This window comes from Pleurodeles waltl, chromosome 3_1 (assembly GCF_031143425.1).
Source record: "Pleurodeles waltl isolate 20211129_DDA chromosome 3_1, aPleWal1.hap1.20221129, whole genome shotgun sequence".
Taxonomy (NCBI): Eukaryota; Metazoa; Chordata; class Amphibia; order Caudata; family Salamandridae; genus Pleurodeles; species Pleurodeles waltl.
The window spans coordinates 625267219-625291183 of record NC_090440.1 but is presented as its reverse complement, the minus strand read 5'-3'; the positions used below and the strand labels follow the sequence as shown (position 1 = coordinate 625291183).

At 45.3% G+C, this 23965-nt stretch overlaps 1 protein-coding gene across 3 annotated transcripts in view; it reads left to right on the top strand.

The window, feature by feature from the left end:
* Positions 1-23965, top strand: part of CHID1 (chitinase domain containing 1) — a 1285476-nt gene that overhangs the window by 1096626 nt on the left and 164885 nt on the right. The window lies entirely within an intron of this gene.

Here is a 23965-nt window from a genome sequence, read left to right as displayed (position 1 = left end):
CGATTCAAAATGCAGATGTATGCAAGTGAGGCTGAGTACCCTGTGTTTGGGGTGTGTCTGAGTGAATGCACAAGGAGCTGTCAGCCAAGCCCAGCCAGACGTGGATTATAAGGCACAGAAAGATTTAAGTGCAAAGAAATGCTCACTTTCTAAAAGTGGCATTTCTAGATTAGTAATATTAAATCCGACTTCACCAGTCAGCAGGATTTTGTATTACCATTCTGGCCATACTAAACATGATCTTCCTGCTCCTTTCAGATCAGCAGCTGCCACTTCAACAATGTATGAGGGCAGCCCCAATGTTAGCCTATGAAGGGAGCAGGCCTCACAGTAGTGTAAAAACAAATTTAGGAGTTTTACACTACCAGGACATATAACTACACAGGTACGTGTCCTGCCTTTTACCCACGCAGCACCCTGCTCTAGGGGTTACCTAGGGCACACATTAGGGGTGACTTGTATGTAGAAAAAGGGGAGTTCTAGGCTTGGCAAGTTCTTTTAAATGCCAAGTCGAAGGTGCAGTGAAACTGCACACACAGGCCTTGCAATGGCAGGCCTGAGACACGGTTAAGTGGGCTACTTAAGTGGGTGGCACAACCAGTGCTGCAGGCCCACTAATAGCATTTAATCTACAGGCCCTAGGCACATATAGTGCACATTACTAGGGACTTATAAGTAAATTAAATAGTCCAATCAGGTATGATTCAAAGTTACCATGTTTAAAAAGGGAGAGAGCATATGCACTTTAGCACTGGTTAGCAGTGATAAAGTGCGCAGAGTCCAAAAGCCAGCAAAAATGAGGTCAAAAAAAGAGAAAGAGGAAGGCAAAAAGTTTGGGGATGACCCTGTCAAAAAGCCAGGTCCAACAGTAAGTCCCTTGTAAAGTGGTATACCTTATACCCAGGTCCTTTCAATTAAATGCTATTAGTGGGCCCGCAGCACTGCTTGTGACACCCACTCAAGTAGTCCTTTAAACATGTCTCAGGCCTGCCATTGCAGAACAGTGTGTGCAGTTTTACTGCTGCTCCGACTTTGCATTTAAAAACCTCTGCCAAGCCTTAAACCCAAATTTCATTACACCTATGTCACAGTAGTGTAGGCCTTAGGTAGCCTGTAGGGCAGGGTGCTGTGTATATACAATATATGACATGTACTAGTATCTTTTGCATGTCCTAGTAGTGAAAAACACCTAAAATCATTTTTCATTACTGTGAGTCCTACTCCTTCCATAGGTTAACACTGGGAATGCTTTATTACACTTTTAAGCTTTAATCCTTCATTGAGAAGGAGTAGCTCTGTCATGTTTCATATCATTGGAATGGTAATGATAAATCCTCTTTTACTGGTAAAGTCACATTTACCATTGCCATTTCAGAAATGCCTTGTTTAGAAAACGGACATTTCTCTTGCAGCTCTCTGTGCCTGCAGCCTCTCTCCAATACACGTCTCGGGTGGGAGGCAAGCTATGCCATGTGCATTCTCTCTAGAGAGCCACAAACACAGGAAGGTTAGGTGGGCCTGAGTGCTCATCTGCAATCATCTGCATTTTGATGGCTCTTCTGAGCTAGGAAGCGTGGGAGGGGCTGACACACCTGAACGCTGCAGTGCCTGTCCCCCCACACAGGGGCTGATAACCTCCTACTGATAGTAAAAGACCCTTCTTTGAAGTCACCCCCACTTCAAAGGCACATTTAGGTATAAGTGCAGAGTCTCTGACCCCCACCAAATCAGACACTTCTGGACCTACAACTGAATTAAGAACTGCTGTGCTGCATCAAGGACTGTTACTCTGCTGGATTCTCTGCTGAGGGAGAGTTGGACTCTGCCTTGCAACCCAAAGTGATCTCCAAGGGCTTTTTAGCTTGTCTCCTGTGTAGGAAGGTAGCCTCTTTCTAGCCTTGTGACCCCCACTTTTGGCCTGATTGTGAGTATATGTCAGGGTGTTTTTACTGTCTCAATAGGATCCTGCTAGCCAGGGCCCAGTGCTCATAAGTTTGTGGCATATATGTGTTCCCTGTGTGGTGCCTAACTGTATAACTGAGGCTCTGCTAACCAGAACCTCAGTGTTTATGCTCTCTCTGCTTTCTAAAATTGTCACTGCAGGCTAGTGACTAATTTTACCAATTCTCATTGGCACACTGAAACACCCATATAATTACCTTGTATATGGTACCTAGGTACCCAGGGTATTGGGGTTCCAGGAGATCCCTATGGGCTGCAGCATTTCTTTTGCCACCCATAGGGAGCTCAGACAATTCTTACACAGGACTGCCACTGCAGCCTGAGTGAAATAACGTCCACGTTATTTCACAGCCATTTTTCACTGCACATAAGTAACTTATAAGTCACCTATATGTCTAACCCTCACTTGGTGAAGGTTAGGTGCCAAGATACTTAGTGTGTGGGCACCCTGGCACTAGCCAAGGTGCCCCCACATTGTTCAGGACAAATTTCCCGAACTTTGTGAGTGCGGGGAAACCATTACACGCGTGCAGTACACATAGGTCACTACCTATTTGTAGCGTCACAATGGTAACTCCGAACATGGCCATGTACATTCTGGTATTGGGGGGGACAATTCCATCATCCCCGAGTCTCTAGCACAGAACCCGGGTACTGCCAAACTGCCTTTCCGGGGTTTCCACTGCAGCTGCTGCTGCTGCCAACCCCTCAGACAGGATTCTGCCCTCCTGGGGTCTGGGCAGTCTGGTGCCCATCTCTGCATAAGCCAGTCTACACCGGTTCAGGGATCCTCCAGCCCTGCTCTGGCGCGAAACTAGACAAAGGAAAAGGGAGTGACCACTCCCCTGACCAGTACCTCCCAGGGGAGGTGCCCAGTGCTCCTCCAGTGTGTCCCAGACCTCTGCCATCTTGGATTCAGAGATGTTGGGGGCACACTGGACTGCTCTGAGGGGCCAGTGCCAGCAAGTGACGTCAGAGACCCCTCCTGAAAGGTGCTTACCTCTCTTGGTAGCCAAACCTCCTTTCTTGGTAGCCAAACCTCCTTTTCTGGCTATTTAGGGTCTCTCCTCTGGGCTATTCCTCAGATAACGAATGAAAGAGCTCACCAGAGTTCCTCTGCACTTCCCTCTTCGACTTCTGCCAAGGATCGACCGTTGACTGCTCCAGGACACCTGCAAAACAGCAACAAAGTAGCAAGAAGGCTACCAGCAACATTGTAGCGCCTTATCTTGCCGGCTTTCTCGACTGTTTCCTGGTGGTGCATGCTCTGAGGACTGTCTGCCTTCACCCTGCACTGAAAGCCAAGAAGAAATCTCCTGTGGGTCGACGGAATCTAACCCCCTGCCAACGCAGGCACCAAACTTCTGTATCACCGGTCCTCTGGGTCCCCTTTCATCCTGACGAGCGTGGTCGCTGGAACACAGGAGCTGGGTCCAAGGGTCTCCCACAGTCCAGTGGTCCTTCTGTTCAAATTTGGTGGAGGTAATTCCTTGCCTCCCCACGCCAGACAGCAAACCTGTGTACTGCGTGATTTGCAGCTGCTCCGGCTTCTGTGCACTTCTCCAAGGATTCCTTTGTGCACAGCCTAGCCTGGGACCCCAGCACTCCGTACTGCAGTGCTCAACCCGCTGAGTTGGACTCCGACATCGTGGGACCCTCCTTTTGTGACTCTGAGTTCACAGATCTTCTAAGTGCCTGTTCTGGTACTTCTGCGGGTGCTGCCTGCTCCTGCGGGGGCTCTCTGAGTTGCTGAGCGCCCCCCCCCGTCTCCTCCTCCAAGGGGCGACATCCTGGTCCTTCCTGGCCCCCAGCAGCAACCAAAACCCTCAACCGCGACTCTTGCAGCTAGCAAGGCTTGTTTGCGGTATTTCTGCCTGGAAGCACTTCTGCAACATCCAGCACGCCGTGGGACATCTTCCATCCAAAGGAGAAGTTCTTAGCCCTTTTCGTTGTTGCAGAATCTTCGGCTTCTTCCACCCGGAGGCAGCCCTTTTGCACCTTCATCCGGGGTTTCCTGGGCTCCTGCCCCCCTGAACACTATTGCGACTCTTGGACTTGGTCCCCTTCCTTTACAGGTCCTCATGTCCAGGAATCCGTCTTCAGTGTTTTGCTGGTGCTTGTGGTTCTTGCAGAATCCCCTATCATGACTATTGTGTCTTTCTTGGGTAGTAGGGTAACTTTACTCCTACTTTTCAGGGTCTTGGGGTGGGGTATTTTGGACACCCTTACTGTTTTCTCACAGTCCCAGCAACCCTCTACAATCTCCCATAGGTCTGGGGTCCATTCATGATTCGCATTCCACTTTTGGAGTATATGGTTTGTGTTGCCCTTAGACCTATGTTCACCTATTGCATCCTATTGTGATTCTACATTGTTTGCACAACCTTTCTTACTGTTACTTATCTGTTTTGGGTTTGTGTAAATATAACTTGTGTATATTACTTACCTCCTAAGTGAGGGTATTCTCTGAGATACTTTTGGCATATTGTCACTAAAATAAAGTATCATTTTTAGTAACTCTGAGTATTGTGTTTTCTTATGATATTGTGCTATATGATATAAGTGGTATTGTAGGAGCTTTGCATGTCTCTTAGTTCAGCCTAAGCTGCTTTGCCATAGCTACCTTCTATCCGCCTAAGCTGCTAGAAACACCTCTGTTCTACTAATAACGGATAACTGGACCTGGCACAGGGTGTAAGGTACTCACTATAAGCCAGGCCAGCCTCCTACATCCTGTTACTAGAGACTCAGGATTATGAAAGTGCCTACCCTTCTCCTTTGCCTGGTCACTGGAAGTGGACCCATATACTTGCACCAGTGAAATCGACGCATCCCCTGCTTGCTGGAAGAGGCAACCAACAGATTGACCCTGTTGCAGGAGTAAAATCAACGCATCGTAGTTTTGACGTGGGGAAAAATCAGCGCATCGGTTAACTGCGGGGATGACATCGACACATCTGTCAAAGCTTTGACCCTACATCTCGTGTTCAGTATCAAGATCCTCTGTTCCGGGGCCTGTGTGGCTCTTGTAACCTACCCGTGATCTATTGCGGTCGGCTTGAACTGTTGACTTTGCGCTGGTCCAATGTGACCTCAAGTAACCCCTAAAGCGCTTTTGGGTTTTAAGCACTGTTTTTACACTTGTTCTTCTAAAATTCATCTCTCGACTTCTACTCATTGGATTTTTGTCATTTTGGTGTTGGTTTATTTATAAAATTATTGTCCGTTTTGTGACCTGGCGTGGAGTCTTTTTGTGGTGTTTTCTTTGTGTTATATGTGTGTGTTGCACAAATACTTTACACATTGCCTCTTTACATAAGCCTGACTGCTCTGTGCCAAGCTACTAGAGGGTGAGCTTGTGTGTATCTGAGTTACCCTGACTAGAGTGGTGGTACCTACTTGGACTGGGTGAATACACCTGCCAACTAGAGACACAAATTTCTAACAACTCTCATTTAAATGGACAAAGTATGTGTTATTGACTACCTGGTTGTTAAACAAAAATTTGTATTTTAAACAAACTTACAAGTGTATGGCTGGAAAATCCTACAGAGCTTGGGGCCACATGTATGAAAGTAATAATTTGCGATTACTAAATAGCTAATCCAAGCAGTATGCTATTTAGTCATCACAAACACCAATGTACAAATGTGTCTTTTGACACATTTTGTGATTCCTAGTGGGTCTCAAATAGATTTGTCTCATGAATATTAATGGGGTATGTCTTGCTTTGCGACCCACTGGGACTTGCTAACATCACAGGGATGGTGGCCACCATGTCTGTAATTGGTTTTAAATAAAGCAATCTTTTTTTTTTTTTTATTGCAGTCCGTTTTCCTTAAAGGAAAACGGGATGTATTTAAATAAAAAAAAGAGAAAAGTTTTTTTTCCCTATTTTTTAAGAGTAGGGAGTGGTCTGTGGGACCACTGCCTGCTCTTAAAAAATGTTTTTACAACCATTCTCAAATGGGGAGGGCTCCCTTTGGGACCCCTTCCCATTTGCAAATGGGTTACCACCAAGTTGAAGGTGGTGGTAAAAATCAAATGTTTTGTGACCGCATTTTATTCACAAAGCATTCATACATACATACCACTGTGATTCGGTATTAGGAAGGGACGCCCACAAGACAGCCCTTCCTAATACTGAATCACAAACCCAAATTGCGATTCGATAACAGATTACCGAATCACTACTTGGGATTGGTACATGTGAAATGCCTTTTTGCATTTGCAAATGGGCTGAATCTGAGAATCAGCCCGTTTGAAAGCTCAAAAATGCTTCGTACAAGTGGCCCTTTGTCTATTATGCATGTGCAAGACCTGTGCACATGCTTTCTTCTTCTTATTGCAAGGTCATTTGTGCCCTATACCGAGGTATGTGTTGCTAAACTCTAACTCCTGAAATGGGCCTTAAAAGCCTTGTCTTCAAGATTTTGCAGAAAGAGGAATATGCTTTTTTTATAACATTTTTAAAAGGTTGAGGCATGAGTAAAACAGAGCCTCGCCCATGTTTCTTCTAAGTTCAGTTTCCCATAGGACCCTGTGACAAAACATGGGTAACACTGGCACTTTGTGTGGATGTACAAGCGCACGTTAGTTGCCTGGGTGAACAGCCAGTAGAATTGCTGTTCCTGCCTTTCTGTACCATGGATTCCACGACCATGCCAATGATTGATCTACTTTGTAAGCAAGTACGTGTATCCTCATAATTTCAAGTGCTCTACACCTACACCTGTGACTTTCAGACTTACACCATTAGTACATATTGCACTGCACGCTTGAGGCCTATGGAAAAAGTGTGAGTTGTTACCAGTGGAAAATAACAGTTTGTAAATCGGTACATGCGCATGCAGGTGGTACATAGTAAATCAGAAGCAGTTGCATTCACAACTTTCCAAATTCCTTTTTGCGAATCAACTGCACTGGCAACTTGCAAGCATCTCAATGGTGGTCTGATAGCATCACAAAAACAAAGAAGTGCTGAAGTGGTATCATAGGCGTCCAAACTCTATTACCCCCAAAAAGCAAGTCAGTAGTCACATGGCAAAGATTCCAGAAGGAACAGCAAGCATGTTAAGTGAAACAGAACTTGTGATGCTTGTTGGTGGACGTTTACAGGAAAACCACAAGTCCTTTGCCAAAGCATCACTTACAGTTCCATAATCAAGAAAATAATAATATGAGCACACATCCAGTAGCATATCAATGTTGTTGGTGTCCGCAGTAGAAGCACTGATGAAATAATGAAGTCTTGGTGTAATCTCAATTTATGTACCAAAGAACAACTGACCACAGGAAAGCAGGACGGAGTGGCAATAGGCGGTGAAACAATCCAGGAACCCCCACCACCACTAGCAGCAGATGAATGAGACAACCTTTTAGCCTGAATCAGTCATCTGTATCAGTAATTAGAGATCAGGCACCTAAACAAGTTGCATGTGTGATAGGATCAGCAGAAAGAGAACTGACATCAGAACATGACATAATCACTACAATCATATGGATCCCAAAGCACTGTCTTCAAAGTGGGCCGGTGCCCAAACCTCTTCTAGAGAACAATTTCACACTCTTTCCTCTATTTTTGTCTGCGTCATCTAGACACCCCTGAGTTATGTGTCTTTATCCACGCTGCCACTGCCTATGTTACCCTCTCCACTCCCTCACCCCTGCTAGATCCCCACTACCATACAACAATGTTCACCAAGTGGGTAAATATTTGAGGCAAATGTTACATTATAATTTACCCACCCACCCTTTCCAAAGCCTATTCAAAAAGGTTCATAAACAACACCCTTAAACAATTTCCCGACACTCTGTTGATTAGTAACACAGCGGCAGTTACAAGAGGCTCAAAACAGATCTCATTTTCTTCACTCATAACATCTCATCCTGGCTCACTATTTTCCACAGCTCACTTAACATGACATCCTCCACTAGAATCCCACACAGCTGCCAGCTAAAAGTCTCCCACTCAGCCTGCTTCAATAGACCAATCACTATCTTCTTATGCAACACCGGTAATGCCATGATTCAACCTGTCTCTCTCTCTATTTGACCTCCTATTTCCATCCCTGCTCACTCCCCCCAGACACTCCCAACCCTTCTTTCTCGCCAACAGTCTCCACTCTCTCTACACATCCCCCTTTCCATATCTTTCTGGGAGCCCGAAAGCCGATCCCCCCAAGAGCTACTGGATTCCCCTATGGCCCACCCACTCCCTCGTACCCTCCTTGCACCCTCTCCTCACAATCTCTCTAGCCGGGACTTCACACTCAACACTCTGACCCAACGGTTGACCAGTATTCTCATCACACCCCACATGCCTTCATAGGACCTTGAAACTGCCCACCCAACTAGGATAAATACCCCCTTACCCAGACCATACTACTAACAATATGTCTATCTAGCTGAAATATTGCCCTTACTTCCAGATGATCTTCCTCCATACCCACTCCACATACCTTCCACTGCTCCCTCTCCTCTTACCCTGAATCTATCAATTCCCCACACACCACTTCCACCCCTCTTCACTTAGGCTCAGCCACCAAACCGATCTTCCCCTATGCTAATCTCTCCTATCCCCTTTTCTTCAATCAAGAGGAACTGTCTACATTCTCCATCTATCCCCCTGGACAAATTTTCACTTCATCAACTTCTCCTGGCCCTTCACACCCATACAAGCTCAAGTGCCGTAATCCTACTCCCCTCTCTAAACTTGCAACATCTCAGCACTGTTGCCTTCCTTCTCCTCCCATCTCACCACTCCAGTCTACAGGCCTCTATCCCATAACAGCTTCCACTCTTTCTCACCCCAACCACTGCATAATATGTTTACTTCTCCTAATAAATGCCCTGAGTTTCTCTTACACCTCAGCAACTCCCACCCATGTCTCCAGTCACCACCACTTGACCCTACACACTCCACTTTTTCATATCCCCCTCATCACCCACTTTCCTCCCTTCCCCACTATGCCTCTTAAAAAGTACTCTCCTCAGAACCTGCCGCCCTTTCCGATCATCATAACATTCTCCACATACCTGCACACACCCTTGAAAACCAACTAGGCCTCCTCATTTTCACTTTATCCCAGCTTGGTCACTATTTCTCACTTAAACTCTAAAACTACCGACTGTATGTGACTTCATACTCCCCTCAGCAGGATTACAATACCCCAAACACTCAATCCTGAGGAGTACTCTTCTCCCATGTCCCAGCAAGGCTCTGCACAATCTCTCCCAAAAGGATATAACTACTCTTCTTGCTAGCTATGATGCCCCCACCTCTTCCACCATCTCCAACCTTCGCAACTACCACCCACTTCCGAATCTTCAAAGCGGACCTCAAAACTTTTCTCTTCTAAAGGCATTTTTCACATTATCACTCTTCGCCAAGTTCCTTACTAGGCATATGCCCTCACATTTATTGGCATAAGCCTGATTGTTACATAACACTCTTGAGAGATAGAACTCCTTAACTTAATTTAACCTAATTTTTCTTGTATTTAACTTGAATCACCTTAACTTCTCTAAATATGTAACCTTTAAATAATAGGTAAGTTGTAAATACGTCACTCTTGTCATGAGTAGCTCTACGTTGTCTCCTGCTGCCCTGTTACTCATAATCTCTCTTGTAATGTTCTTTGCTGTACTGTAGCTTCTCTAAATATGTAATCTGTAATTAATAGGTACACTCTAAGTAAGTAACTCTTGTCATGAGTAACCATAGTAGCTAAATGTTTTGTGTCCTGCTACCCTGTTACTCTTAATTGCACATCGGGCCCAAGTGGTCTGCTGGGTTGGTTAGAAAAGAGTTGGCTGTGAATTTGCATAGCTCATGCTTCTTTTGCGCCTCTCCAATCCTGCTCTGCTTGTGGTAGGTAGTGTCTTTGATGATACAGCTTCGTCAGGCAGAGCAGTCTTGCATTAGGATTTCCCAGGAGTCCGGGTCCGTGTCAGAGCTCTTCAGAGAGACTTTAAGCGTGTCCTTGAAGTGCTTTTTCTTCCCATCTTGTGTGTGTTTGCCTTCCGCCAGTTCACCATAGATGATTCTCTTTGGGAGACGTATGTCTGGCATACATACAAGGTGGCCTGCCCACCTGACTTGGGCTCTCCTCAGCAGGGTGTAGATACTTAGCAGAGTAGCTTGAGAGAGGACATCTGTGCCTGGAACTTTGTCCTGCCAGTTAGTGTTCATCAGCCTTAAGCAGTTCATGTGGAAGCAATTCAGCTTTTTAGCATGGTGCTCATACACAGTCTATGTCTCACAGGCATACAGTAGTGGGGGAAGTACGACTCCCTTATATATCTTCAGCTTTGTGGACAGTTTGACGCCTCTCCTCTTCCACACTAACTCCTGCAACCGTCCAAATGCAGAGCATGCCTTGGCGATGCGTGTCAATCTCATCGTCAATGTTCACAGATCTGGAGAATGTGCTGCTGAGGTATGTAAACTTGTCAACAGCCTTCAAGATTTCTCCTTCAGTGGTGATAGTTGGTTCTGTATATGTCTTCTGCGGTGCAGGCTGATGCAAGACCTCAGTCTTCTTGGTACTGATTGTGAGGCCCACATTTCTGCAGGCAGTGGAAACATGGTTCAAGCTCTGCTGCATCTGGGCCAGTCCTCTTCCACCTTTGTCTTGGCCTGTAGCCTGTGCAGGTTGGAGAGCCTGCCATCAGTCTTATATCTGCTCTTTATGCTGGTTTCTTCGTCACTGCAGAAGGCATCTGACAGCATGGCGGAAAACATCATGCTGAGAAGCGTGGATGCCAGTACACAGCCTTGCTTGAATCTGTTGGTGACTGGGAAGGCATTAAAGGAGTCTCCATCGTCCAGTACTCGAGCAACCATGCCGTCGTGGAAGTGGCGCACCATACTGATGAATTTTCCTGGGCAGCCAAACTTCTCCATGATCTGCCATGGCCCCTCACGTCTGACGGTGTCAAGGGCTTTGATCAGGTCCACGAACGTTGTATAAAGGTCCCTGTTTTGTTCCAGGCGCTTCTCCTGTAGTTGACGTGCTGAAAATATGTCCACTGTCCCGCGGCCCTCTCTGAAGCCACACTGACTCTCTGGCAGGTGTCCATCTTCCATGTGTTTAGTGAGGCGGTTGAGAAGGACCCTGGCAAGGATTTTGCCGGCAATGACCAGGAGAAAGATTCCTCTACGGTTGTCACAAGATTGCCTGTTTGGTTTTCTCTTGTAGAGATGGACGATGGAGGCATCCTTGCGCTCCTGAGGGATAATGTCCTGTTGGCACATGGTCTGAAAGAGCTTAGTGAGCTTCTGTAACAAGGCTGGTCCCCCCTGCCTTGTAAATTTCGGCTGGGATAGAGTCAGAGCCAGGTGCTTTACCATTGGAGAGAAGCTTAATAGCTTCCTTAACTTCTGATTCCTTTGGAGGTTCTGCCGGGGAAGTCTTGATGGCGATTTGCGGCATGCGATCAATGGCTTTGGCATTGATAGAGGAAGGCCTGTTCAGGATGTTGTTGAAGGGTTTAGCCCATCTTTTCAAGGTGGTATTCTTTTCAGTGAGTAGGGTGGATCCGTCAGCACTAAGCAGTGGTGATTTCCAGTGGACTGTTGCCCGGAGATGGCCTTCAGGGTATGGAGAAACGCTTGGAGTGTTGCTGTCAGTGTGCTTCTGGATCTCATTTGCCTTTCTGCTGAGCCAGGAGTCTTGCATCTCTCGGAGCTTTGCTTGCACCTTGCTTTTGATGGTGTTTTAGGCTGTCTTCTTGGAGGCAGATGTAGTGTCTTGCTGGAGGGATCTGAAGGCTTCACGCTTCTCATCCAGCAGCTTCTGAATATCTTCATCATTGTTGTCGAACCAGTCCTGGTGTTTGCGTGTGTTCTGGTCCAAATGAGCGATAGTGGTGTTGTGGACCACATCTCTAAAAGCTGCCCATTCCTCTTCTGCACCGTTTGTGCCAAAGCTGAGTTGGTCAAGCTTACTGTTGAGGTCCTCACTGAGGTTCTGGCGCACAGAGTGCCGTTCTAACTTGCTGACATTCAATCTCCTATTGGTCTTTTTCCCCTGCGGGCGCTGCCTGGGCTGGATGGGCATATTGAGTTTTAAGACTGGTCTGTCCAGCAGTCTGTGCTGCGCATGACCTTAGTCACCCTAACATCGTGCCTGTCCCTTCTCCTTACTATGACATAATCATTGAGGTTCCAGTGTTTGCTGCGTGGTTGTATTCAGGACATCTTGTTACGGTTGGGTAGGCGGAAGACTTTTTTTATGATCAACAGGTCATGAGCTGCGTAGGTCTTCAAATGTAAATGACCATTGCTGTTGCTTTTGCTCACTCCATACCTCCCAATGACTCCCTCCAATGCCCAGTAGTTTGCACCAACTCTGGCACTGAAGTCGCCTAAGATGAGCTTGTCCTCCTTGAGCACAGATGCTATGAGGGTCTCCAAGTCTTCATAAAACTTGTCTCTGGTCTCCTCTGGTTTTGTCATGGTGGGGGCATATGCACTGATGAGGGTGGCGTGGCGCTTTACTTCTTCATTCTATTGTAAAGCGCTCTGACACCTCTGGGTAATGTCTGCACTAATAAATACATAGGTGGTGTCGGCACCATAGACATATCGGCAGATGTTTCCACTATGCCGAGACCCCTCTTAGTCTATGACATGGACAGGCAAGACACACTCACTGCACATCATACACATTCATGACCCGAGATTATTTTTTGCTTTATTTTGTGTATAAACGTTCTGCTACCAACCCTGTTAAAATAGTTTTTGCATACACTAAGTATAGTTTTTGCAGGTTAAAATCAGGTATTAACTTGGCCAAAGAAGTGAAATTAGCACTTAGATTGTATGTTTTTTTTTAAATTAAGGAATGCTAGAGATGGTGCATTAATCAGTTTACCAGTGAACTAAGAATTGTTCATAAACTTGCGTTGAGCAGCTACTGTGGTTGTTGTTGCGGGTCGTGTATCCAAACGTTTGAAGTCATAGGTCTTATTGTTAATAAGCTCTTATTGCCTGAAACAGTGCTTGGGTAGTACCGAAATAGAAAGCATATGCGTGGTGTCTATGAGTTTAGGTAAGTTAACCGCTTCACAGCACCACCAACACAGGCAGAATGTGTTGTCTTGTGTCTATGCGCATTGTTGGTGGTACCAGTAATCCCATTTTCATTCCTGTACGATCAAAACTACTGGACCAGACAACCCAAAATTTCAGGGATCGTATTGGCACAAGCTAAAGGGTTAGAGGCTTAACCTGCTTTTTCTTTTTGAAGACGTGACCTCTTTTGAGAAGCACAAAGCATTGGTGCTTGAAGTAGAAGTCCTGGGGTAAGAACGTGACAGTCAATATTCCCATATGATCTGCCACATCTTTTTGCTCGAGCTGCAGATGTTTTACCTGTTTTATGCGTGAGATGAACATTGCATTGCTGCAGTACTTAATTTGTAAATAAAGAGTTGCTGGTGCTCAAAGCCCTTCTCTTAAACACGAGGCTGCTGTAATTAAATCTGCCAGCACTGAATACTGAGGCAGCGTAATCCTGAACCCATCTCGGGTCTCTTCCATTTACGGCCACCCCTTCCCCTTCAGCTCATCCTGCAGCTTTCTACTCTCTCCCTTTATGACGCTTTTTAGTTTTTCCTTCTTCCGACTTTTATGTGTCTTTTGCTCGCAGCAAATGCTTGAGGCATAAGATTAAACCCCGGCCCTCACAAATAAGTGCTGGTGCTCAGCACCGGAAACAACAAGCACAAATTAAGCAGTGCATTGCTGTGTTCATGGATCTATCTGCAACAGAAGCTTCCACAACAGCTACTTGAGAGTACTACCCTGGCAAAGGAGAGGAGGGGGGTGTGGGTGGGTGTGTGTGTGTGTGTGTGTGTGTGTGTGTGTGTGTGTGTGTGTGTGTGTGTGTGTAAAGGATGTTTATGCGGGGTTCTGTCTGTAGATCTATGCTGTATTGCACATCGCATGTAAGGTGACATGGTACCAGGATGAGTCATACCTGTTCTGTCCGCATGTTGCAAATTGGCACTGCTACTGGCTGGACCATACCTTGAGACTCTGTAAGGGAAGCCTCTTCTGCTCCCTTGTTGTACCTGTTCTGTGTTTGAGAGATGTGCACTGTTCGGGCTACACCTTATTTGTCAAGTGAGCGAAGCTTGTGACGACCTTCTCACTGCACATATGCCAAACTATCTGGCTTTGATAGTGTTTGTTTTTTCTGTCGAACCATTTTCTTGTGATTGAAGTACTTGGGGCATGCTTAGGTCTCCAGAAGGAGCAAATAATGTGTTGTTGTGTGTGAATTGGTGTGGAAGCTGAATTTGTATTGAGGTAAACCATATTAGTACGTTTTATAGGGGGGCTGTTCTTCCTTTATTTACGTTACTTACACTTTGTACTTTTACAAATAATTTGATGAATATGGAAAATGTGTGAGGACAGGATTAAGTTTTTTTTACATTTTTTAAAAAGTTGCTTTGGTGATTGTTGGAGACCATGAATTTGCTGTTCTTTTTTTGATTGATAAATTATATGCATACAAGTTTGCTTTTTTCTCTTAATTAAATAACATAGAATGCGTAATCAAGAGTAAACTGGATCCCTTGTTGAGTTTTTATGTTGCTCAAAGAGTGGGCAGATAATGGTCTCCTTTAGAGTGCCTCTGTGAATCCAAGGGTAATACGGAGGGGGGGGGGGGCAGAAATAATGGTTTATTAGTTAAGAGGCGCACTTTACTCCTGGATTTAGGGTTTGCGCAGAATTTAAGGATGGGGCAAAAATGAGGGCCATCCGTTGTGCCATACATTTTTCCCCACAGATAGTGTAGTGTCACTGAGGCATTCCCCTATCAGTGGTACTGGTGTTACTTGCATGTTGTCAGTTTCATGCTTCTCCGTTTGTCTGTGGGCCTGCTAAAGCTTGCAACAATACTGCATAGCCATAGAAGTTACTGAAAATATGTTACATTTCTGTCGACTCTAGTCCTTCACCTCTACCCCCAAGCCCACCCACCACAGTAGCCTAACTCCACCTTTTCCCAGTTCACCACTTGTGAAATAGAAAAGAAAACCATCAAGCGAAATCCGCTCAGATGGAGATGTAATCCTCAAACGTGAGCCCTCCATCTGTTTGCGGGAATTCCAGGTAGGTATCCAGAGAGTTTGCAGGAACAGCAGCAGCAGGAGCGGGAGGGATTGAGCCCAGGCAGGGCTGGGCCGTCCTCGGCCTGATTCAGCGTACTGCATCGTTTTTTATAAGTTTAACTCGAAATAAAATACATTAATTGTTTTGATGGCTATGTTGGAGAATGCGCGAGTATACGCCTCGTTTCTCATTCCCTTTTTATCAGTTTTCACTTTTGGAATTCCTAGAGATGAAACTCTCCCGTAGAGCTTGTTGTAACTTGGAAGCCTGTACCTTGTGGCTCGTGCTGGGCTGCTTCAGCGTGAGTTTGTCTCAGTCGTGTGTGTGGCTGGACGCTGCGTGCTGCTAGTATTATCGCGTGTGATACAGTGTTCTTCGGGGACTTGCACTGTGCGGGAACACCATTTATGTGCTGCTTCTTTGATAGTTGACGATTATTTTCTGTATATGGAATTATCTGATAAAGGAAGTGTGCACGTGACATTTCATTTTTTGCTGTTCTGGTCCCCCAAGCATGGTCTGTAACTTCAGTGAAACTTATTCGGTGCTTTCAAGCGCTGCAGTCTCTGCATGTAAGGCTGATCAGAATTCTATCCTCTGTGTGTACGGATTGTGTTTTAATAAACAGTCCTTTCCTCGGGGATGTGGAGGAGTGGGCCCTCGCTGAGGAGATGCTCGTGAAACTCAGCTGCAGACGATAAACTGCAGGGGCATCTTCTGTTTATGGATCATCTGCATACAGACCGGAAATGGGATGGAACGCGGGACATGCAAACTCACCGCAAAGACGGGACCCGCTGTCAAATACCGGGGGAGGGGGTTATGCTCTTGTTATGGCACATTGTTAATTGAAAACGAATAAAAAGATTATGTAAAAAATCAATAAACTATCCGTTCCTTTGAAACAGCTATTTGCATAGGATATCCCAGCTTTTAACTCCCTACACAGGCTGTAATTGGATATGGCATTATGAACCTCTGTGGAATCTATGGTGTTATGGAGAAAGTTTGTGAGTGCCACCTTGGGTCTTATATATTGCATTGTTTTGCAGTTGCACTCATATAGTGCTGTTGAGGTGACAGAGCACTTTTCATGGTTGAGTACCCCCTACTCGGTACGTCTTAGACAATGAGAGCTCAGTGGGAAGAACATGGACCTGTCTGTGCCCCAATCAGATAACAAAGTGAGGCACCTAACCTTTGTGTAAGTTTCTGATTGGCCCTGAGTGCAAGCAGCATTGCTCAGCTGTTTTGGTCATAAGCAGCTGAGACCTGATTTCCAAATTTATAGAAGCTGCCATCTGGCTAACATCTGCAGTAGGTCCTATGGGGGTACCAGATATTTGGTATCTGTATGATGTGAATGTCAACCTATGGTCAACAACTTGAGGTGTGACCACTTAAAACATTTATAGAACACACTGGATGTACCAATACTCATTATCAGGGAACTGGAACCCCTTTGAGAGTCCAGTTAAATATTTAGACTGTGATAACTTTGAAACTAAGGACGAGGGCGGCCAAAACCTCATGGACCAAATATGTTGTAGGCAAAAATAGTTGCCCACCCCACACCCCAATGTGTCCTGGAGCTCTCTTTATGGGTTCTCCCAAAAAGCAGAGGCCTCCAGGCACGTCTAGATGCCACAGCCGGGACTCAATGGGGGGTCGAGACCTATACACCAATAAGATACTTAACACTTTAGAAAGCATGATAGACAACTATGGCATCCCCCAAGGCTCCTTTCTGCTATACGCCAGACTCACCCAACTCATCCACACAGTTTGGAAGAGGACGCATAATGAACCGTAAACTTCGGAGATGCTACAGGCTCTCCTGACACAGTGGTCTGTCCGTAAAGCAAGCACAGTATTATATGCAGCATTATGCTCGGAGCGGGAGCACTACTTCCAACATCTCAGAACTTACTGGGAGATGTATTTAGCGACCCCACTAAAGGCCACACAATGGACCCAATGTCTGGAAGTCCAGTGGATCATCTCCACAAATACCAGGCTTAAATAAGCCCAATAGTGGTGTTGCTGTCCCATATCAAGGTCTAAAACCAAGTTGGGGCTGTAGAAAACCTGTTGTGAGTAGACTGATGTTTTTTATGTATTTATTTATTTGCGCAACCCGTTTTTTATCACAAAGTTTAATTAGTGGTTTGTTGTTGATAGTGTTTTGTGGTGGTTTGGCAGGTATTATGGGTTGGGTAGGATGAAAAGCCCCCAAAAGTCCACAGAAATTAGAAGATTTCATAAAATGTAATAAAATCTGTCCAGCGGAATACATTTGCAAAAGTGTGGCAAATTCTGCCCGCATAATTCCTTCCATTGACAGATTTCATGTTTTTCACGGTCCATTGAAATGTTTCGGCTGGTGCTAGTTGGAAGTGAAAAAGGAACTGTGACTCTTGGGTAATGTTTTTCCAGAACATTATTGTAAGAGCTGGCAAGGTAGTCTTGGGAGAAAGTTAGCCTCTTCAGATGATGAAACAGTTCCTATCTTTATTAGAGTGACAAGCTCTTCCCTCAGTGAAGAGAGACATACTCAGCCCTGATGGAGTAGTTTACTAATGGGAGAATAATAGGCCCTGGGTGGAAAGAACAGCATTACAGTTTAAGTAGCCAACCTGGGGCAGAGTCCATCTATCTACAGATTTAAAATTGCTGACCAGATTGAAGATACCTTACGTGTGGTGAGATTTAAAGTAAATTGAGGATTATCCCTTTTCAACAAAGGGATCTCATCGAAGTGGTGGACCAATTCCTACGTAACTATATAATTTTTCCTATGACAAACTGACACCTGGGGGTGCAGAGCAAACTATCTGGAGATGCTGTGATTAATTTATGTAATAATAATGCACAAAATTGATATGTGCCTTGGGGATATTCTGTTGCCAGTACGATGTTTTGCCAGCAACAAGGCTTTTGTGCTATTTATTTTAATAAGGGAGCACACACCAGGCCATTCTAGGTTTTCAGGAGTCTCTGAACCTGGAATTATCAGGTCTCCAACTCTGGAATGGGTACTTCCAGACCTAGGGTCAATGGACTTCTGGGCAGAGCTGTGGGGGCATGAGGGGAGAAGCAAATGCTGCTCCCATTTGTAACGTATGCACCTCTGTTCTCACGCGGCCCCCAAACCACGGCCCCAAAAATAGCTTTCGCAAACATTTACCACCTGCCTGGGTAAACATGTGAGCATGTTATTTCATCCAGATGGGAGAAAAACGTGCCGATTTCCACCTGATGTTCCCGGGTCTGTGTGTTATTCCACTGGGAAAAAAACGTCTCCATGAATTTAGATGCGGAGATACCAGCTGGAATCAGATTCCAGCCTTCCACTATCTCTGTGCCTAAATCTGTGGAACTCTCAGCCAGGCCCTTGATGTCAGTTCAGCGATTCAACTGCATCATGGGTTGGTGGCACTTAGTTAACTTTTTTTTTAGGTTTGGCAGTGACTGTTGGCATCGTTGAAGAACGGAATCCGCCCTTTACTCTGATAATTTTCTGAAATTTGGCATTAACCTGAAGTGAAACTAAACAGTGGCATCCACGTGTGTCAGAGGTGGAAATGAAATCTAGGGCATCTATCTCACATTACTGCAGATAAATCACACTCTTGCCCTGTGCGCCGTCATGTCGCCAGGCTCGTGGAATGGTCTGACAAGTCCAGTCGTCCTTGGAGAACATCGCATGCTTTTTTCTGGACCCATTGCATGGTCGTCTGTAACTTACTGGACATCTTGCGGCTACTCTGCCCTGAGTCCCACTTGACAAGTCACTGCCTCCGGAAAAAAATGTGTCCCCTGCCTGCTTTCTCTTTGTGCCAGAGATGAAGTGGAACTGAAGGTCTGAATACAGAGAGGCAGTGACACCGAATGTGACCCTCTTACCCAGAGGCATTCATTACATGCGAAAAGTGACGAGCCTCGGCTGCTGCTCGCCGCCAGGACACGAGACACATTAATAGAAGTGCCGAGGGAGAGACTTAAATGTGCCCATCTTTCTTAGGCCACCAACAAAGTCATTGTGGCGCCTTCGCGACCTCGGTGCGGTCAGGCACAAAGGAGAGCTCTGGAAACAGGGGTGATGCTAAGTGGGCTAATAAAACCTGTGCTTTTGGGCGCAGCGTCTCACGATTTAAAGAGGCTTTGTGAAGACGTGACTTGCTAAATGCTGAAGCGTGTCCCTTAAGAAAGGGGCTGCACACAGTGCTTAATTTAAGCTTGTTGTTTCTGGTGCTGAGCACCGGCACTTATTTTTGAGGGCCGGGGCTTATTCTTCTGCCTCAAGCATTTGCTGCGAGCAAAAGACACATATGGGAAAGATGCAGGAAGAGAAAAACGAAAAAGCGTCACAAAGGGAGAAGGCAGAAAGCTGTAGGGGCAGTAAGTGGCATCATAAGGATTGAAAAGGGCCGAGGTGGCTTCAGGATTACGCTGCCTCAGTATTCCATGTTCGCAGATTTAAGTCCGGCAGCCGCCTGTTTAGGAGGAGGGCTTTGAGCACGGCACGTTTTTATTTACAAATTAAGCACTGGCTGCACATAACTTATTACAGACGGTACCACTCTTCCTTTTGCCTTCTGTTTACTTATGACCTGATTTATAGTTCGGTGGAGGAGTTACTCCTCACAACTTTGACGGATATCCAGTCCGCCGAAACCTAAATTCCATTGGAAACAATGGGATTTAGATGTCGGTGGACGGGATATCCGGCACCATTGTGATGGAGTAACTCCTCTGCTGAAATCTAAATCAGGCCCTCATTGAGATTTCAAATCGAGACCCCTCATAAGTAGAAATATTCAAATCCTCCTTTGCTGGTAAATTGTCTTTTTTAAAAGAGCAGTGTTTGTGAGCACACCAGCGTGAAAACCAGAAAAAAAGTGTTGGGCTGATCTCATACCGAAAAACCGAAATTTTTGTTTTTTGGTAATACCATTCCAGAATTCTGGAAAACCTTTTGGCCGGATGATGCGCCTCCCCCAGGCCTCCAAAAAGATTCAGTAAAGAATCAAGGATTCAAGTTTGATGGCAGTCTATCTCTCAAATATCAAATTAGTTATTTAGTTGGCATGTGCTTTGGGGTACTTCGCTCCCTAAGAACATTTTTACACTTATTGTCATTTTTTGCAACAAAAAAAACTCACGAATCAGGCCTTGATTACCTTTAGGCTGGACTATGGTAACGCCTTGTATCTTGGACCCCCAGAGCAACAACTAAATAAGCTCCAAGTAGTCCAAAGCACCGCAGCCTGTCTATTGATAAATTTGTCAATGGGAACACAGATGTCCCCCCATTTGCGAGATCTGTACTGTCTCCACATGAAAAAAAGAATTCTGTTTAAAGCTCTGATATTGGTACACTCTGGAGCTGTTTACCTTAGAGCTCGGATTCGTTTTTATAACCCTCAGAAACATATGAGGTCGGCGAACAAACTGTTACTACCATTCCCCAAACTCATTGCGCCAGGACTGGTGGTAAATCTCTGGCATACCAACGGGCTGTGGCATGGAAAAAGCTCCCATTGGAGCTTCAAGCTCTCAGCAACACTGCAATGTTTAAAAAAAAGCTAAGGACCTGGCTATTTGTGCTGAACTAGTGGCTTCTATCTTCTTGATTAGACCTTTTGGTACACGCCAGAACACACTTAGCTGTGGATGCTATAAGTCACTTTATCATCTTCATCATTTCATCTTAACCACTGATAATTTCGTTGCATTGCATTTTAGACCATCGTTTCTTGTATAGTTTGTCACTACAGGTAGGGACCAGCACGATGCATATCAGTCTTGGTCCTGCCCCAATAGTAATAGTCCATGCCAAAGGACAAGGCCTCACCCCTCTCAGTGGGAACACAAGCAGTGTACAAACCAGTCAGGTTTTCATGGAATCCTTAAAAATTATGTAGAGGAGTAGTTAGCATGTAGTGTATTTCAGCGAACCTTACTAACATACTTTTGGTGCTACTAAATTCCCAACTAGATTTTACTACTAAATGGGTGCACAAATTCAGTCTTGCTTTCTAGAGTGACCACTGCTACAGCAGAGAGCTTTTTGTTGCTGTTGGTCCGTGATAGGCTAATAGCACGGGAAAAAAAGTGATCCTTACACTTAAATACAAGAGTGGATGATGTATTGTACGGAACTTGCTGCGCATGATTTCTTGAAGCATTGACACTAGAGAAAAAAGTCCTCATTACTTGTCACAAAGTTATTTTATTAAGATGGCTTCCGTTTCTGTCAGTGTACTAGAAATTGCATGCTGGAGATTGAGGTACTTTTCCACCCTTCGGTCTAAGGCCAAAATCAGTTAAGCATCCGTATTAAGTTGTATATTGCTATGAAATGACAGCAGTAGAGGTGGGCAAGCCAGTAAATTGATAGAGTTGAGCCAGGGGTCTGGCTTGGTTCAAAAGAGTTGGCACGTAAATGTCACAACAAACACCTTGTAAAAACAGAATAAAGACTCTTTAAGATTACACATATTTTTTTCAGTACATGTGTTTCACTTTAGTTTTAATTTAGCACATTAGAGGAGGGCAGCATTATGCACCTGGCCCTTCACAGTCTACCTCCCCATATGTGGAGATTGAGTGGTGACATGGTGGCAATTAACTGCTTTTGATCGCCCTCTTGAAGTAGCGGGTGTCATTCTAGCAGCTAGCCTTCCATCTACAAAAACTGTGTACGCCATAGGCTTGGATAGGTTTGTGACCTAATGCACATCCCACCATATAGATCAATTACAGGCAAAGTTGTCAGATATATATTTTTTTGTGCTGTGTTTAGCCATGCAAAGACTTGCCATGGACAGTGTTAAAGGTTATTTGTCTGGTCTTTTGGCTCATTTGCATGTACTGGACCAACAGTTCTTATTTAAATAATCTTTTGTGGTACATTTTCTTAAAGATCAAGTTCATGTATTTCCACCCAAATCTTTTGTGTTTCTGTGTGGGACACTAATTTTGTTCCCATTGTCCTTTTGCATGAGTGTACAGCTGTCCTTTGTGTCTACTGACTCTCAGAACAGTCGTTCCGATAGCAATAACTTGGGCTTGTCACATGATGCTACAAGCTCTGTCTGTTCATCCACTGTACGCCACCTTTTTTCCGGACAAACTGGTGTTGTGGATTAGGAATGCATTCTTGCTTAAGGTTGTGATGTCTTTTCATGATGAACAGTTCCTCACTCTTCCAGCATTTTTAGCTTCTCCTCACCCCTCGAAAGAGGAGGAGAGGCTTTACCACTTAGGCCACATAAGAGCCTGCAGCTTTTACATTGATTACACCAAGGACCATCAGGTTAATGATCAGCCTTTGTGTGTGTGGGGGGGGGTGGCAAAGAAGGGTAAGGCATGGCACAATAGAAAACATTTTGAAGTGGATAGTCCTTTGTATTAAAATCTGCTATGCATTAGCCAAGATACAGCTTCTGGAAGGTCTGAGTGCTCATTCAACCAGAGCCAAAGCTGCTACCACTGTATCAGCACCGCAGAATACCCATGTTGGACATCTGTCAGACCGCAATGTGGGTGTCAGTCCACACATTCACAAGGTACTACTGCCTTGATAGCTAGGTGTGGTGGGAGGGCACTTTACACGTTTGGTCCTGCAGGACTTTTCGGTGTAATCCATTCCACAGATCCACCACCTTAGGAGGTACGGCTTTGGCATCTATTCACAAGTAGAGAAATCTGTGGTTAGAAGTATCTATCAGACAAGTACGTTACTTACCTTCAGTAATGCTCTTTCTGGTAGATACTTTGTCTAACCCCAGATCCTGTGGAATGGACTCGTTATCCATCTATAAAAAGGAGGGCGGAGGTCATAGCACAAACTCGCACATAAACACTCACTCACACTCATGCATTCACAAATGAAAGCATGCGCACACACACACATACCTGTTAACAACATTCACTTCCAAATAGTCATACACACATACACCAAACATTAAAAATATAATCTTACTTACCTGCCTGCACAGCGCTCTTTCTCAGACATCCCAGGAGGGCTGGGACTGCTGCCTTCCCTCTTTGGCTAACACAAAGGCAGCCATTGAGGGAAGGCAGAAGTCCCTCACTTGTCACAAAGTGGGATGGGGTCAGTCAGACTGCTCGCAGCACCCCATTCTGTGACAAGTTGTCAATGATTGATACTCGGCCCTGGCCACTTCATGGCTTAAAACTGAAGCACCCAGGTCCGAGTAAATCAGTGACGCTCCCCATAATCACAAGGGGGAGGGCCTGGAGGTGCTTTGCTAGGCTGAAGAGGTCACGCCCACAGGAGCTGTGACTTATTCAGCCCAGGCAGCAAGGAGCTTGTGCATCTAGTGCATGTCTAGCTCCTGGCGACTTGACCTGAAAATATAGCGCGTCTGTCAGGCTGACCTTTGCTCAGCCTGACAGACAATCTTTATGGTGGACAAAGGATGAGGGGGCATGGACCCACAGTCCATTAGGACAGGGCCGCAGGTGCTCAATATAGTGATTTGCACACTGTCAAATTTGAGCAGTTATTAAGCTCAGTGTCTGATGGTGTCACAGTGTCCTTTCCCGGGATCTGCACGTCGCTGAACAAAAGGCCCACCTTCCGGCGCGCCAACTCAGAAAGCTATTATAGCACAGAGTTATGGTGAAGCCAGTCGGGGGGACGGGAACTAGGGTAGGGAATAGCAGGGAGAGAGATCTGAAAAGAAAAAGGTTAAAACAAATATGCATTTACTCCTTCATAGAAATGCAGCTTATCAATAGACTCTTGACTAAATGCGTCTCCGAGATATCAGATGGAGACCCCTTCTGAAATGAGGGCAAAGCCCCTTCTTTGAAACATGGAACAAGATTAAACTACGA